At 39.8% G+C, this 17,459-nt stretch overlaps 1 pseudogene; it reads right to left on the reverse strand.

Annotated features, from left to right (window-relative positions):
• Positions 1-9,313: 9,313 nt before the first annotated feature.
• On the reverse strand, positions 9,314-16,661 carry LOC101979207 (annotated as a pseudogene).
• Between the last annotated feature and the right edge of the window lie 798 nt (positions 16,662-17,459).

Here is a 17,459-nt window from a genome sequence, read left to right on the forward strand (position 1 = left end):
GATAGAATGTTTAGCAAAATGTTTCTTCTCAATTTTGTTTGTTATATTTATTATTTGTTATTATTGTATATAGTTGTATTTGGTTTAGTTCTGTCTTATTTAGACAAAAAGGGGAGATGTAGGGATAAGTCCCGCCCCTTAGAGGGCGTGTTCGCCTCGGGCTAATGTTTGCTTATATATTTGGCGAGCGTGCTCCCAGCCGCTGCTTCTGCTTTCCTGGTCTCCGCAGGAACGGTGGTTCTGTAAGTCTATTAAAGCTATATATACATATATTTTTACAATCTGTCTGCATTCGTTTACGCCGTTACACAAGATTAACTCAAACGAATCAGTAACCCTCCTTTGTACACATGATAAATTGGCTGAGAAAGAAATCACAAAACCACAAAAACCACAAATAGCATAAAATATCTTGGAGTAATTCTAACCAAACAAAGTATGACAATGTAAGACTTATGTGACAAGAACTTTAAGTCTTTGAAGAAAGAAATGGTAGAATTAACATAGTAAAAATGGCAATCTTACCAAAAGAAATCTACAGATTCAATGTAATACTCATCAAAATCCCAGAAAAATTCTTTGTAGAACTTGAAAGAATGGTACTCAGCTTCATTTGGAAAAGGAAACAAAACAGGATAGCCAAAACAATCTTGTATAATAAAAGAACTGCTGGAGGCATCACAACCCCTGACTTCAAACTCTACTACAGAGAAACAGTGCTGAAAACAGCCTGGTATTGACATGAAAACACACAGGAGGATGAATGGAACCAAACTGAAGGCCTGGATATTAATCCTTACACCTACAAACACCCAATTTTTGACAAAGAAGCCAGAAATAATCAATGGAAAAAAGAAAGCATATTTAACAAGTGGTGCTGGCATAACTGGATATCAACATGTAAAAGAATGAAAATAGACCCATATCTATCACCATGCACAAAACTCAAGTCTAAATGGATCAAAGACCGCAACATAAAGCCAGCCATACTGAACCTCATAGAAGAGAAAGTGGGAAGTACACTTGAACGCATTGGCACAGGAGACCACTTCCTAAATATAATATAGCAGCACAGACACTGAGAGAAACAATTAATAAATGGCACTTCCTAAAACTGAAAAGCTTCTGTAAAGCAAAGGACACAGTCAACAAGTCAAACTGGCAGCCTACAGAGTGGAGAAAGATCTTCTCCAACTTCACATCAGACAGAGGTCTGATCTCCAAAATATGCAAAGAACTCAAGAAATTGGTCATCAAAAGAACAAATAATCCTATAGAAATGGAGTACAGACCTAAACAGAGAACTCTCAACAGATAAATCTAAAATAGCTGAAAGAGGCTTAAGGAAATGCTCAACATCCTTAGCCATCAGAGAAATGCAAATTAAAACAACCCTGAGATTCCATCTTACACTGGTAAGAATGACCTTGATCAAAACACTGATGACAACTTATGCTGGAGAGGTTGTGGGGTAAAGGGAACATTCCTGCATTGCTGGTAGGAATGCAAGCTGGTACAACCCCTTTGGATTTCAGCGTGGCAATTTCTCAGAAAATTAGGAAACAACCTTCCTCAAGACCCAGCAATACTACTTTTGGGTATATACCCAAAGGATGCTCAATAGTACCACAAGGACACGTGATCAACTATGTTCACAGCAGCATTGTTTGTAATAGCCAGAACCTGGAAACAACCTTGACTGAAGAGTGGATAAGGAAAATGTGGTACATTTACACAATGGAGTACTACACAGAGAAAAAAATAATGACATCTTGAAATTTGCAGGAAAATGGATGGAGCTAGAAAACATTATTTTGAGTGAGGTAACCCAGACTCAGAAAGACAACTATCACATGTACTCACTCATAAATGGTTTTTAAATATAAAGCAGAGAAAACAAGCCTACAAATCACAATCCCCGAGAACCTAGACCACAATAAGGTGGTGACCTAAACTGGTGCATTCAGGAAAGCTATGTGGTGATCCTATGGCTGAAGCAAGCTGTGTAGTGCAGTGGAGACAGAACAGGAGGTGGAGGAGTTTTAAGGCCAGCTACACAGGGATATTTATCTCAAAACATCCAAAGAAAAACAAAACAAAGGCAAAACAGACTTAGCCTACAATCTAACATGTGTATCTTAACCAAAGAAATGAAAATTTGTCTTTAAACAACATCTTTCATGCACTTTTATAGCAGTTTTATTCATAACAATTAAAACCTGAAAACCACCTAGATGCCCTCAGTGGGTTAAATAGCTGGCATGTTCCTCAAGGAAAATGGAAAAACTATAGATATGAACAAACCTTAAAAAAATTACACTAGATAAGGGGAAATGCCTAGCATATGAGTCTATTTGTAAAGTGTTTGTGAAAAGGCATACATCACAAATAGAAATTAACTTAAGGACTAAGGAATGGGTGTGGAGGGTGTGGTATGATTAGGACAGAATAAGTACTGGGAATCTTGCATCTTTAGTCTAACAATATGATTGAATATCCTGTTTGTAACTATGAAAATCACCAAAGATGTACTTGATACATTCATACAGATAAACACACAAATAACCAAAATAACTTCAAGTATAACTGGAAAAGTCTTAGGAAAGTTCTGTGGGTTACATTTAGATTTTCAGGGAGGGAGAGGAAAAGGAAAAAGTCAGTAGGTTGGAGAGAAAAGAGCTGAGATGAATCTTTTTGACATATAGTGTGTGTCTGAAGGAAGAGGCTTCAGTCTCAGCAGACAGGTATACCCATTCTTAAAAGTTTCCAGGGGATGGGGAGGGCCTACATCACAAGGCTTGGTTAATGTGTGGTCTATGCTAAGTGTCCACAGTCTTTGTCACTGATTCCCAGATGGTGAGTGTGTGTGTGGATGTGTGTGGATTCAGCTCTTTCTGAGAGCCGCGAGTGACCTATTAGTGATCCCTAGCAGTGTCTGGAGGGAAAGGAGGCTACAAGGGGTGCTCCCAGACCGCTGAGGCTCTCTAAAATGTAATATGGAAGGCCATGGATCTAACAGTTACATCTATAGCAGTGTTCTGTATTTGATGTGTACTGTAGTCATATAGAATACTATTTGATATTCAGGGTACTGAACAGAAGATATATAGGACTTCTTTGTGCTTTTCTTTGGAAATTCTCCAAAATTTATAAGTATGAATTAAAAATAAAAATAAATGTACAGCAATTAAAAGATTGGCAGCAAAGTATGAATAAGCACACCAGCGACGTTAAATAAGAATTCTAGAACTCCCTAATATCAACAAATAGTTAACATCTGCCAAAACACTTCGGTTTAATAGAGACAGTGGGATAAAATCATAATCAATTCAGAAGACTCACAAATCACATTATCATAATGTCAGAATGTAAAACTTTCAAATTTCTAGTATGAAGAATACAAGTCAAAATGATCACTAGTTAGTTATAGACACAAGTTGTACAGTAGTACACATATAAAAAGATGTAAACTAACATATAAAGTGATTTATATGTAGATAATTCTATAATATTTGAATGCAGCCAATGCTAAACTATGACCAGATTAAACGTATACTACAACTACAAAATCTTCAAATGTGAGTTGCACAGTAAAAAACAAAGTAATTACAACAGATAAACAAATGAGAGAGGAAACATCTTAGCACTTCCCCAGGCCACAAAACCACAGACAAGTGACAAAACAGGAAAACAGGAAGAAAGGAGATACAAAACTGTCAAAAAACTATAGTCAAAAAGGCAGTAGTAGGTTCTGAGAGTAACAGCAACCTATACCTAAAAGAAACAAAATCAGCTAAATGGACTAACTATATTGTCTGAAGAGAGTAATTTTGCTTGAAAATACACATAAACTAAAGGTAAAGGCATGAAAAAAAAAGATATTCCATGCAAATGAGAACCAAAATTGAGTTTGGAGACTTATATCTGATGAATCATACTTTACATTTTACACATACTTTGTTAAAAGAGTGGGAAAAGATCGTCATGTAACTGTAAAGGTGTCGATTCATTAAGAATAGATAATGCAACAATAATTAATAAATTTAACAATGATAAACATGTATCACTTAATGTTAGAGGATCCAAGTATTCACAAGGAATGTTAGATCTAAAGGAAGGCACAGGTTGTAACAGTGCATGTAATGGTCTGGTTTTTCCCAGCTTGACACAGTCTTGAGAAGGGACCTCAAATGAGAAAATGTCCCATCAGACTGGCTTGTAGGCAAGCTTGTGGGGGCATTTTCTTGATTGGTGATTGATTAGGAAAGCCTAGTCCATAGTGTGGTGCTGTTGCTGGGCAGGTGTGCTGGAGTGTACAAGAAAGGAAACTGAGCAAGCCATGGGGAGCAAGTTAGAGAGCAGCATTCTTCTGCTCCCTCTGCTCAGGTTCCTGTGTCTAGGTTTCTGTCCTGACTTTTCTTCATGAAGGTTGTAGGCTATAATGTTAAATAAACCCTTTTCTCCCCAATTTGCTTTTGGTAGAAATGCTTTATCACAACAATAGAAAACTAAGTAAGATAGTAGGGAACTCCAACATCCTCCTATCGACAATCGAAATAGTATCCAGACATAAACAAAGAAACTGTATATAAATATAAATATAAATTGTACCCTAATACTATGTAACAGACATTTATAGAATATTCCACCAAAGCAGAAAAACACATGCTCTTCCTAAGTGCACATTAAACATTCTCCAGAACGGAGCAATATAAGGCCAAAAAGCCATCAACACATTTAAAGAGATCTAATTCATTTCAAATATATCTTCTGATCACAATGGTGCAAAATTTGAGAATTGTAAAAAAAAAAAGAATTATCAAATGTGCAGGCATCAAGGAATATGCTTCTGAGTGGCCAACAATTTAAAACTTAAGAAATAAGTGAAATAGAAACAAAACCCATCAAATCCGGTGGGAATCAAAACAAAATAATTCTAAACACGCATCAACCGTCTCAGCACTAGACAGACTAAGGCAAAATGATCACAATTCTGACTCCAGTCTGAACCATGGTAGTAAGACACTGTCTCAAAACAACAGGGAAGAAGTTCTAAGAGGGGAATTTGTGCTAAAGGAACACCTGCTTTAAAAAGGAAGAAAATGAAGCTGAGGCAGGAAAACTGCAAGGCTGGGGACAGTCTAGAGTGCATGGTAAGATCTTGTCTCAGAAAAAAGGGAAGGGAAAGACGAGGAGGAGGGGAAGGGAGAGGAGAAAAGGAGAAGAGGCAAAAGATCACAAGCAAATAATCAAAGACTGGACATCAAGGAAGAAGAAAATTAAGAGAAAAAGAACAAAATGTAAGTCTTGAAAAAAAAGAACAATAACAGAGTGGCAGTAAGTAGCAGATTAAAAATTTTGTTTAAATGAAATAAAAAGTTGACATTTTAAAAAGATAAATTACACCTTTAGTTAAATGCAGAGGAAAAAAAACCCAAACAAAAATCATAAACAAAAACAAAGTAGTTTCAACAAGTATCACAATTTTGTTTTTTAATAAAGATTTTGCTGTGTAGCACAGGTTGGCCTGGAAAATACATAGCCCATGCTGCTGCTGTTGTACTCTTCCTGCCTCAGTTTCCCTAGGGCTACGATTACAACTGCAGTGTGTGTTTCTGTGTACTAAAGATGAACAATCCAGAGGTGAAGTTAAGAAACAATTCCCATATCACTGAAAAGAATCAAATATTTAGGAACAAACTTTACTGGGAAAGTAAATGAAAGACACTGAAACCTAGAAAATAACAGTGAAATAAATTAAATAAAACATAAAAGAGTGGAAAGACATCCATGTATACCCTGGAAAACTCATTGTCATTAACATGTCAAAAGTGTCCAAAATTACTCACAGGTCTGGTACACTCTGTTACAACCCCAAAGATGATTCTGCAAATATAGAAATGTCCATCTCAAATTCATGTGAAATCTCAAGAGACCCTGAATAGACAAAATGTCAAGACACAACAAAATTAGAAGTTTTATGTATTCAGATTCCCAAAAATTACTACACAGTGTAGTTATCAGAGTAATGTGATTCTGGAGCAAAGACAGCCACACCGGTTCGTGGAATAGTATAGAGTCCAGAAAATGCAGTGACATCCAACTAAAACGCCAACAATACTCTGATTTAAAAAAAAAATCAGTTACCTGTCTGCGGCAATCACTAGTTGTCTAGTTGAACTAAAAGTTCTTCTCCACAGCAAGGAAATCATGTCTGGTGCTGGAAATCTAGCAAGGTTCAGAAAGGCTAGTGAAGTCATAGACCTTAGGAAAGAATCTACTTTTACCACTTTGTTAGTACATTTCATCTTATCCTTATACCCACAGGGAAGTGGTGTCACCACTCCTCATCAAAGAAATCTCTTTACAAATGGAAGATGTATGTATGTATGTATGTATGTATGTATGTATGTATGTATGTATGTATGTATGTTAGAAATCCAAATATTTGAAATGCAATGGCCATTGTAATGGCACACACCTTTAATACCAGTGCTCAGGAGACAGAGGCAGGCAGATCTTTGTGAGAACGAGGCCAACCTGGTCTAAATAATGTTTTCTAGGCCAGTCAGAGATACGTAGAGACCCTGTCTCAAAAAGGAAAAAAAATGAGTGTGTGTGTGTAACAAGTCTTTCTATGTTTCTCATAATTCTTGTTAATTATGAAAGCTTGGCATATAGCTTAGGCTTGTTTCTAACTCTCTTTTATAACTTATATTAACCCATTTATATTAATCTACGTTCTATCACATGGTGTTAGCTCTCTTCCACCTTGCACCTTCTGTTTCCTCTCCATGTCTCCTGGCTTCTTCTGCCCCTGGATTCCTCTCCTTTCTCTGCCTATACCTCTTGCCTAGCTATTGGCCATTCAGTTCTTTACTAAACCAATTGCAGCACACTATATGTTCACACAGTGTACAAATTTCCCACAACATGTGTGTACATGTGCGTGTGTGTTTGTGTGTGTCTGGGTGTTTCTCTAGACTGTGTGGTCCTGAATCTGATTTACTCAGAATTTGGAAGATTCCATAAGACACTAAGCATTCTTTACATTGGTCATGTCTAAAACTCTGGCTGGCAGAGGGAGTTGGGGAAATGTCCTAGAGGAGATGATGCATGTGGAACATCCAGAACTATTAGAAAATGGGTAAAGGGGAGCAGGGAAGGATGCGGGAAAGAACCATGACAAATGCTGGCACTGTGAGGGAATATGAATTTCAAAGCAGAAAATCAACGCCTGCGAAGTTTAACCTGGAAAACCTGGCAGAAGACAGATAATGTGGATCCTACACATTATATTAAAAAACTTGAACTTTAAAAAAAAAAGAAATCTCTTTATAGAAAATGGAGAGCACTATAGAAAGCCACAATTGAATACATGCAGAGATCAAGAGGTTGTGGGGAGCCCAATCTCAGTCAGTTCTGCATCTATGAGTCAGAGGGTGTCACTAGTCAGAATACTAGGAAGTCTGCTGTGAAACAGTCTTTCCTAGAATTGTCTGTATAAACAAGACCAGAACAATAGCAAGATCAGGACATGTTAGGGGGAAAATTTTATGGGGACTCATTACTAGGCAAAAACAAAACAAAACAAAAACAAAAACAACTATTGACTTCTGGGAGAAAAAGAATAGGCCTCATCCAAGGATGGTGCACCTTATCGGCTGTCCTTAAGGGGAGTCCTGAACCATATATACACAAACAACAAAAGAGTTTGAGCAGTTGTATATATACATATATTTGTGCATATGTGTGCGTGTGTGTGTGTAGGTAACAAATAAAATCAAAAAAAACTATCAACTTGAGGGGGAATAGAAGGATTTTGAGGGAGAGTACTTGGAAGGGACTAGAGGCAGTAAAAGGGGAAGAAGTAATATAATTGTATTTTAATTTAAAATGTTGCTAGGAAAAAACTGGATCTAAACATGTAAACATGTAAACATGTAAACATGTAAAAGAGAGAAAAAAGTCATACAAATATTAACTCAAAATAGTTCAAAGACAAATAAAAGATAGAACTATTAAATCTTTTAAAAACATAAGAAAATGCCAATGACATTATATTTGATGATAATTTCTTGCTCTGATACCAAAAGCATAGTCAATGAAAGAAAAATAAATGTGTCTATAAAATATTTAAAATTTCTTCATATCAAAAGGTGCAATCCACCAAGTGAAAATCTGATTCAAGGGAAAATATTTGCCAAACACATAGGAAACATTAATATCTAAATAATAATCTAAAGAACTCTTAAAATATGAAAATGAACTCAATAATAAAAATTAATTTGTAACAATTCTTTGAGAATTTCTTTTTTGGTACTGCAACCATTTTAATATAATTATACATATCTGCCAAATCCAGGGTGAAAGGGTTTATGCATATATAACTTCCAGTTAACATCGGCAAGCATAAATGACAATGATCTTGGTTTAAAATTCATCACGGTCAGAGCAATTGATTGATGTTTTTTGCTGCCAGGCTTACCAACGTTAAATTACGGATGAATCAGGGTCCTTTTGCTTCTCCTCGATCCTTGACCAGAGACAGCAAGCAGGGCAGCTCACCTCCAGCCAAAGGTAATCTTTCTAGAACAGTATTCAATTGCTCTGAATTTTGCTTACAATTATAACCTATTTAATCATAAAAGAACCCCTGCATAGGTGGAGTTCAAGGTTGCATACAATAACAGGAGATCACAGTTTTGAAGTCTAGCACAGATTAAAAACCACAGATGTACCATTTATATAAGACACACACTGATTGTCTCTTAAACTACATATTGACTCCTTATGAACATTGTTTTTTTTAATAAAGTAGTGCATCTAGGACAATCAGTTGCACAATTCACACAGCCTGAAAAGGTTTTCAGTGCCAGCTGCCAGTTGGTCATGAACCATGAATGAGTCTGGGACACTGTCCATTTCTGAGATTCAAGAAAGGATTGGCTAAAACCTATGCTTTGAAGGGTTGGGCCTTCTCTCCCTTCCCTCATAACCTAGTTTTGATTGATTTCTATTTTGAGTGGTGTTTGGTTGCATGTGACTAGAATATATTTGAACAATCATTTGCGAACCAGAAAACCAATGGTCTAGACCTATGGCAGAATCTCATGGTTGGTTTGTCCATTTCAGGTTGCTATTTGATAGGCTCCTCTAAGGCCCTTCATTTTTCCTTCTATGCCTCTCGGGAACTTTGATCAGGAGTCTGAGCATCATCCCGTCTAACTCTTTTAACCAATGCCTGGCTAAAACTGGAATGTCCAGCCCAGAATATTTAAAAATCACCCACAAAAGTAGGTTCTACAGGTCTTCACAAAACCTGGAATTTCCACGAGGATGTCTGATCTTTATAATCCAAGCAGTCAGCATTGAAGTTAAGCTTCCAGGAGGCAGTTTGGTCCTTATAATCCAAGCAATCAGTGGTTGAGTTAAAACCCAAGCTTGAAGCTCCATATCCCTGGGTGGGAAGAGAAGCTGGGGACTGATTGAGATGGCTGGTAACTGCATTGGTACCCATGGGACTGAGTGTGGCCCCTGGTCCAGGAACTGGTAATGCATAGGAGTCAAATAAGATCCACACTCCATGCTCCCAAAGAAGGAAGTTGAGCCAGCATATCCTTGACTATAACCTGAAGCATGAGTGTAGGTCATAGGATAGGACCTTTGCATGCAGGAGGAGGAGGTGGACAGTGGGGAGATGGAGACACAGAAGCACTGCTACTGGCAATGGTTGGGACTGAGGTACTAGAGGAGGGAGTGAACTGGCCACTGGTTCCACTCTCAGAAGTCACTTCCCGAGCTGGAGGGGTCTTGTTTTTGTAAGGTCTCACTTTGTTTTGACCTCCATTCTGTTGTTGCTGCTGTTGTTGGCAGCACTTAGCTCTTTGGTTCTTAAACCACCTGTACCCTGGACTCGGGCAAGTTGATTTTCAGCACCACCTCTTCCCGCATGAAGATGTCTGGGTACCGGGTCTTGGGAAATAGAGCTTCCAAAACGTCCAGCTGTGCCCTGGTGAATGTAGTCCTTTCCTGCCCCTGTTTCCCGGGGGTGTGCTGGAAAAGAAGCCCAGGGCCCCGGGTACCCGACAGAGGGATGCAGCAAGTCCATAACCCGAAGTAGTCAGACTCAGCCCATTGACTGCGAAAGGCGGTTGCTTTAGATGACATCTAGGCTGAGCAAGGTATACATCCAAAGAGAATAGGATCCCAAAAAGCCAGTACATGCAGTAGAGATAAATCCTGGTGCCACTGCCAGTGGCCCCTCAGTCTGCCCCAGCCATACAACTGTCAACCACATTCAAAGGAACTAGCTTGGTTCTATGCTTGTTCTTCCCAGTCCAGCTGGAGTTGTGAGCTCCCATTAGCTCAGGTAAACTGTTTCAGTGGATGAACCCTTCATGGTCTTGATCTCTTTGCTCATATTCTCATTCCTTCCACTCTTCAACTGGACCTTAGGAGCTCAGTCCAGTGCTCCGATGGGGGTCTCCGCCTCTGTTTCCATCTGTTGTGTGATGAAGGTTCTATAGTGATATTTAAGATAATCATCAGTCTGACTACAGGGCAAGGCCAGTTCAGGCACCCTCTCCTCGACTGCTTAGGGTCTAAACTAGGGTCATCTTTGTGGATTCCGGGGAATTTTTCTAGAGCCAGGTTTCGTGCTAAGCTCATAATGGCTCCCTCAATCAAGATATCTCTTTCCTTGCTCTCATATCTGTCTTTCCTCCATCTCAAAATCCCATTCCCTCAAGTTCTCCTCAACCCTCCCCTCCTCCCCTCCTTTTCTCCTCCTCCCCTACCTTCTACCTCCCTCCCCCTTGCTCCCAATTTTGTCAGGAGATCTTGTCAGTCTCCAATTTCCAGGTGGGTTTATGTATGTTTTTCTTTGGGTTCATCTTATTCTTAGCTTCTCTAGGATCATGAACTATAGGCTCAATGTCCTTTGTTTATAGCTAGTACCCACTTATGAGTAAGTACATACCATATTCATTGTTTTGGGTCTGGTTACCTCACTCAGGATAGTGTTTTCTAATTCCATCCATTTGCATGCAAGATGTCATTGCTTTTTTTTTTTTTACCACATATAATATCTAATGTGCAGATGTGCCACACTTTCTTTATCCATTCTTCCATTGAGGGGTATCTAGGTTGTTTCCACATTCTGGTTATTACAAATAATGCTGCTATGAACATAGTTGAACAGATGCTTTTGTAGTATGATTGAGCATCTTTTGGGTATATGCCCAAGAGTGGTATTGCTGGATCCCAAGGTAGGTTGATCCCCAATTTTCTGAGAAACTGCCCTGCTGATTTCCAAAGTGGTTGTACAAGTTTGCATTCCCACCAGCAATGGATGAGTGTTCCCCTTACTCAACATCCTCTCCAGCATAAGCTGTCATTGGTGTTTTTGATCTCATACACTGTGCTTCGATCATATTCACCCCTTCTCCCAGGTCCACTCTTCCTCCCTACTCAAAACCAACTTCATTTCTTTTTCCTCCTCCTCTTTCCAGCCCCCTTTTCACGATGATTCCTGAGTCTTGGAAGGAAGGGTGTGATATAGATGTCCTATTGAGAGCTAAACATTTCACTGTCTCTTATTCTCTGCACACTGAATAGTTGTGAATCTCTATATTGATCACCATCTACTGCTGAAGAAGCTTTTCCAGTGAGAGTTAAGAGATCTGCTGACCTGTGGATAAAATCATGCCATTAGAAGTTAGTTTAATATTATGTCCACTTAGCAAAAATTCTAAGTTCTCTCCTAGGGCCTATGATGGGTTCTTAGACACTTCCTAAAATATATACCCATAAAAATAGTTTAAATGAAGTTAACTTACAACAGGTACTTATCCCTATGAGACACTACAAACTAGCAAACAAAATGCCATGTGCTGCAAATAAGTTGTCTCTTTTGGAGCTGTTAACCACTGGGGTCTCAAAAGCAGCCCCAAGCATGGGCTATTGCCATTCTTCTTGGCTACCTCCAGAATTTGACAGTAATAATTTGTTGCAGAAGACATATATTTGAGTCATAGAACATAGAAAAATTGAGCTAGTACTAGCCTTGAAGATTCTTCCCTAGTGGCTAGCTTTCACAGTATTGGAAGATCGTGAGTATACTACCAGCAGAGAAAACCAATTATCAGTTTTATCCAGCTGTGAACTCTACAAACTACAACAGTGACTGGTGGGCAACATATGGTCACTGGCTCAGTGACAATACAAATGTTATGGGAGTCAATCAAGCATTTTCTGATTGTATTTAAATTATGTTCTATAAGGAACCAAGTTATTAATGAAAAAGATATTTGAATAAATACTTCTTCATATAAAATACAGATGTCCAATGATCACATGGAGAGGTAGTCACTATAACTACTCATTGGGTAGAAAAGTAACTGACATACCTAGCAACACATTAATGGGCAAAACATGGCATATACATACACACAACAGAACATTGTTTGGTTTTTAAAAAAATAAGAGAATTGTGACACTTCCTCCAATACAGATGAATTCTCAAGGTATTATGGCAAGTGAAATAAACCATGCACACAAACAGAAAACATACACTGTACAATTACACTTGTATAAAAATCTTTATTAATGGTGTTATATGATCTAGAGGAGGAGCCATGGAAAGTTAATGTTTAATGGGTAGTGTTTCATTTAGGGAAGATGAAACATTCTGGAAATGGATGGTGGTGTTGAATGCATCAATGTGCTCATTACTAAAGAGCCATCCACTAAAAAAATAGTTAAAATTGTAATTTTGTACTATGAATTTTTTACTACAATATGAATGGCCACTAAATTAAGTCACCATGCAATAGCAGAAACAAAAAGGAGAGAAACCACTTCATTACCTTTGGGGAGGGGAAGAAGCCCAACTCCTCACACAGCCTCCAATTAACCAGCCAGGAAGCTCTTCCCCAGCATTCACCTACTACAACACTTTAATAGAGAGAGTGGACAGCCATTGACTCATCAAGGGGAGACCTAGACTTCCCTCTTTACTTCTGTGGGTGTAAGCCACTGCTTCTTCTGTGGTGTTAGCTAAAGTAGCATGGCTATTGCTTCACAATGTGTGTCTTAAGCTGCTATGTATGCCCATGTTCTCTGGCTAAGAGAATGCCAGACTTCCTTGGGGCTGTCTCTGAAGATTTCAGCCCTACAGGTTTTTTTTTATTCAGGTCCTACTGTAGTATTTATGAGTCCAAAAGAAAGTTACAAGGCTCCATGTGAGTTTCAGACAACTGAGGTCTTTAGTTTGTTCACCTTTTCTTTCTGAGTCTGATATCCAGATAGGTCCCTCAGAACCATGAAATACTACATTTGGCACACACTCATTGCTAACAACAGGGCAGTTGCACATATGAACATAAAAGTTATGACAGCATGTACTACGTCATACCAGATAAAACCCATGGATGGAGCATGGAGGTGAGGAGCTATTGCCAACTGATGGCCATTGAGAGAAGAGTCTGTTTTCAGCAAGGATGCAGCCCCTGAGATTCTGCACCTATACATATACACAGCATGAGTGGGCTCCTGGGTTAAAAACAAAAAAGAACACATTAGGTTTCTAGAAAATAAATAGTAAGGGGTGGTATAGCAGAGGAACTGGAGTGCAGGGAAAAGGAAGTTTGGATTTGATCAAAAAACCATAGTATGAATGTGTAAAATTATCAAACAATTTTTTAAAAATATATCACCCAAGGGAAGATTTGCTTACTCTTCCCAGATACCCAGAGCTTGGCATGTAAGTCTCTCTTTGGGTTCTGAGTCTTAGCTTTAAAAGTTGGCCACTTAATTTACTTTGAAAATCGCTTCACAGGCCTCCAAACTCACAGAAATGGAGCTTGGGCTAAGAGAGCATTATTACTTAATTCTTTTTAAAATGTATTTATTTATTAAAAATTTCCACTCCTCCCATTTTCCTCCCCCTCCCCCCACCCCCTCCCTCACCAGTCCTAAGAGCAGTCAGGGTTCCCTGCCCTGTGGGAAGTCCAAGGTCCTCACCCCTCCATCCAGGTCTAGGAAGGTGAGCATCCAAACAGGCTAGGCTCCCAAAAAGCCAGTACATGCAGTAGGATCAAAACCCAGTGCCATTGTCCTTGGCTTCTCAGTCAGCCCTCATTGTCAGCCACTTTTAGAGAGTGCGTTTTGATCACATGCTTGTTCAGTCCCAGTCCAGCTGGCCTTGGTGAGCTCCCATTAAATCAGTCCCACTGTCTCCATGGGTGGACACACCCCTCGTAGTCCTGACTTCATTGCTCATGTTCTCCCTCCTTTTGCTCTTCATCTGGGTCTTGGGAGCTCAGTCCAGTGCTCCAATGTGGGTCTCTGTCTTTATCTCCATCCATCACCAGATGAAGGTTCTATGGTGATATGCAAGATATTCATCAGTGTTGCTATAGGATAAGGCCAGTTCAGGCACCCTGTCCTCTACTGCCCAAGGACCTAGCTGGGGACATCTCCTTGGATGCCTGGGAACCCCTCTAGAGCCAAGTCTCTTGCCAACCCTAAAATGGCTCCCTTAATTAAGATATCTTCTTCCCCGCTCCCATATCCACCCTTTCTCCATCCCAACCATCCCATTCCCCCAAGCTCTTCCCAATCCTCCCCTTCTCCCTTCCCTCTTCCCATATCCCCTTCCCCCCCATCCAACCCCCACCCCTGTACTCCCAACTTTTGCCTGGCAGTCTTGGTGCCCCTCAATAGAAGAATGGATAAAGAAGGTGTGGCACATATACACTTCAGAGTTCTACTCAGCGGTAAAAAACAATGACATCTTGAATTTTGCATGCAAATGGATGGAAATAGAAAACACTTTACTGAGTAAGATAACCCAGACCCAAAAAGATGAATATGGTATGTACTCACTCATAATTGGTTTCTAGCCATAAATAAAGGACATTGAGCCTATAATTCGTGATCCTAGAGAAGCTAAATAAGAAGGTGAACCCAAAGAAAAACATATATTTATCCTCCTGGATATTGGAAGTATTACTTAATTCTTAAAGCCCTAAACTTAGGTCTTATTTTAGAGCCCAATCAGATGCTAATGGCAGAGGACATGGCAAGTTATTGTAATCTAATTTTCAATACGCATTATCATGTTTCCTGGAGTGTGTGTGTGTGTGTGTGCACATGTATGTGTAAATCAGAGTTAAACATCAGATGTCTTTCTTACTCTCCACACTATGATGATGATGATGATGTTGATGATGATGATGAGATGATAGGATCTCCCACTTGAAACTGGAGCTTATGGACTGATTAGCAAACCGGCAAGCTTTTGCGGCCCACCTGTCTCCACAGCTGTGGCCCACACTGACACACCCAGCATTTTAAGTAGGTGTTAGAGCTCTTAACTCAGCTCCTCACACTTGTGTGACACTTTCCCTACATTTCTCCTGAGCCCATTTCCTGGAATCTTTATGTTTGTCTGCCCATAGTCCTGTCAAACAGGTAGGGAGAAGCTTCTGTCCTGCCTGAGCTGGCCTTGTTTTGTTTTTATTTTGTGAGTCTAGATTGACTGACTAAAATATTACATTGGAATTGCTATGGAACTGATTGATGTCAAGGTCCTGAGTTTTATCAGAGAGAGAGGAAGGGAGGGGAGAGGAGGAGGAGAAAGAGAGAGAGAGAGAGAGAGAGAGAGAGAGAGAGAGAGAGAGAGAGAGAGAACTGTATTTTATCTGTTCAGATGCTAGGTTTTTCCAGGCAGGAACAACTTGCTGACATGTTTTCATTTTCCCTCCCTTGTAGCAGAAAGACTCACAATGTCAATTTAGAACCTTGGGTATCTCCATTCTTGCGAGTGGTGCTTGGACACCTGATAGTTCAAAATGGCTTCTACTTTCCTGATAATGCTACATGCCATCTATTTCTAGAATTGAATAGGAGCCTTTGTGCTTGTACGTGTTTATTTCCCTGGCTGTTTAGTTCTAGAGAAAGCCAGGAGTTCCTGCCGGAGGAAGGGTGCTTTGGAACAGTGATCCTTTTGTGTCTATGACTAGCCCTGAGTCCCCATGCACTGAAGGCATTGGCCAGACCTAATATAGAGCCAAAAGTTGCTTACTGTGGCTATCACCTACTGTCCAGGTCTGTCATATATTCCAAGCTTGACTTCACAGCCTGTGCTAGACTTAGAGCAGCAGTTCTCAACTTGTGGGTCACAATCCCTTTAGGAGTCAAACAACCCTTTCACAGGACAGGGGTCATTTAAGAGCATTGGAAAACACAGAAAATTACATTGCAATTTATAACAGTAGCAAAATTACAGTTAGGAAGTAGCAATAATTTGGGGTCACTACAACATGATGAACTATGTGAAAGGGTCTCAGCATTAGGAAGGCTGAGAACCGCTGCATGAGAGAAACCACTGTATTCTGCTCTTTGAAAATCTTTGACAGGGTCAGTGACTTAGGTTTGGTATCGTGCAGGGCACCAGTATAAGAGATGAACCACTGGAAGCTGAATGCATAGAAATCTGCCCCCTAGAATGTTGCCAGAGAAATGACTTCTCTTCCAATTATAGGTTCCAGTGGGCTGAGAGGGGGATTATTTTACATTAATTGGGTCTGCTCCATGAAGTTCTAAATATCATTCAACACAGAGAAAATTACCATTTCTCTTGTGATTCTTCCCATTCTCTTAGTGGTGTTCTCCAGACTGAGGCAGTGAGTTTCATTAAAATTGTAGAGAGTGGTAGGGTGTAACACTGGGGAAACACAGTCTACACTAATTTCAAAATCCCTGCGTGCACGCACGCGGTTGCAAGTGTGTCTAGTATCTTGGTTAGAGATTCTATTGCTGCAACAAAACCCCATGGTCAAAAGCAACCTCAGATCTCCAGGTGACAGTCCGTCATGAAGGGAAGTCAGGGCAGGAACCCGGAGGCAGGAACTAAGTCGAAGCCATGGAGGAGCACTAGTGACTTGTTCTTGTGGCTTACTCAGTGTGTTTTCTTACATAATCCAGTACTACCCGTCCAGAGGTAGTACCATCCCCAGTGATCTCTGCCACCCACATTAATCAAGAAAGTGAGCTACTCGTTTGCCTACAGGCCACTCTTCTGGGCTCATTGTCAGTCAAGCCCTCTGTGCAGACAACTGTAGTTTGTGTCATCATATGATACCAACTAGCACACAGTTATACAATTTCCCCCTCTTCCTCACCACCCCACCACCCCCACACACGCAACTATGTCCTTCCATGTTATTTGGAGTCTAAGAAGAATCTTTCCTGTGTGAGTCAAGGCCTTTTACACCACTCCACTACAGTTCAGAGATAAAGCCTCAAGCAGCCATGCTGTTTTCATCCTGCTTCTCAACTGCTATTTGGATCAGGCTAAATGATCTCCTGAACAGAAGTGATGAGCATAAATGAGTCTTTTTGGATCTCTAGAACATGCATACTGCCCCACAATAACATGTAAACCTTGTCAT

Source organism: Microtus ochrogaster, chromosome 21 (assembly GCF_000317375.1).
Source record: "Microtus ochrogaster isolate Prairie Vole_2 chromosome 21, MicOch1.0, whole genome shotgun sequence".
Classification (NCBI taxonomy): Eukaryota; Metazoa; Chordata; class Mammalia; order Rodentia; family Cricetidae; genus Microtus; species Microtus ochrogaster.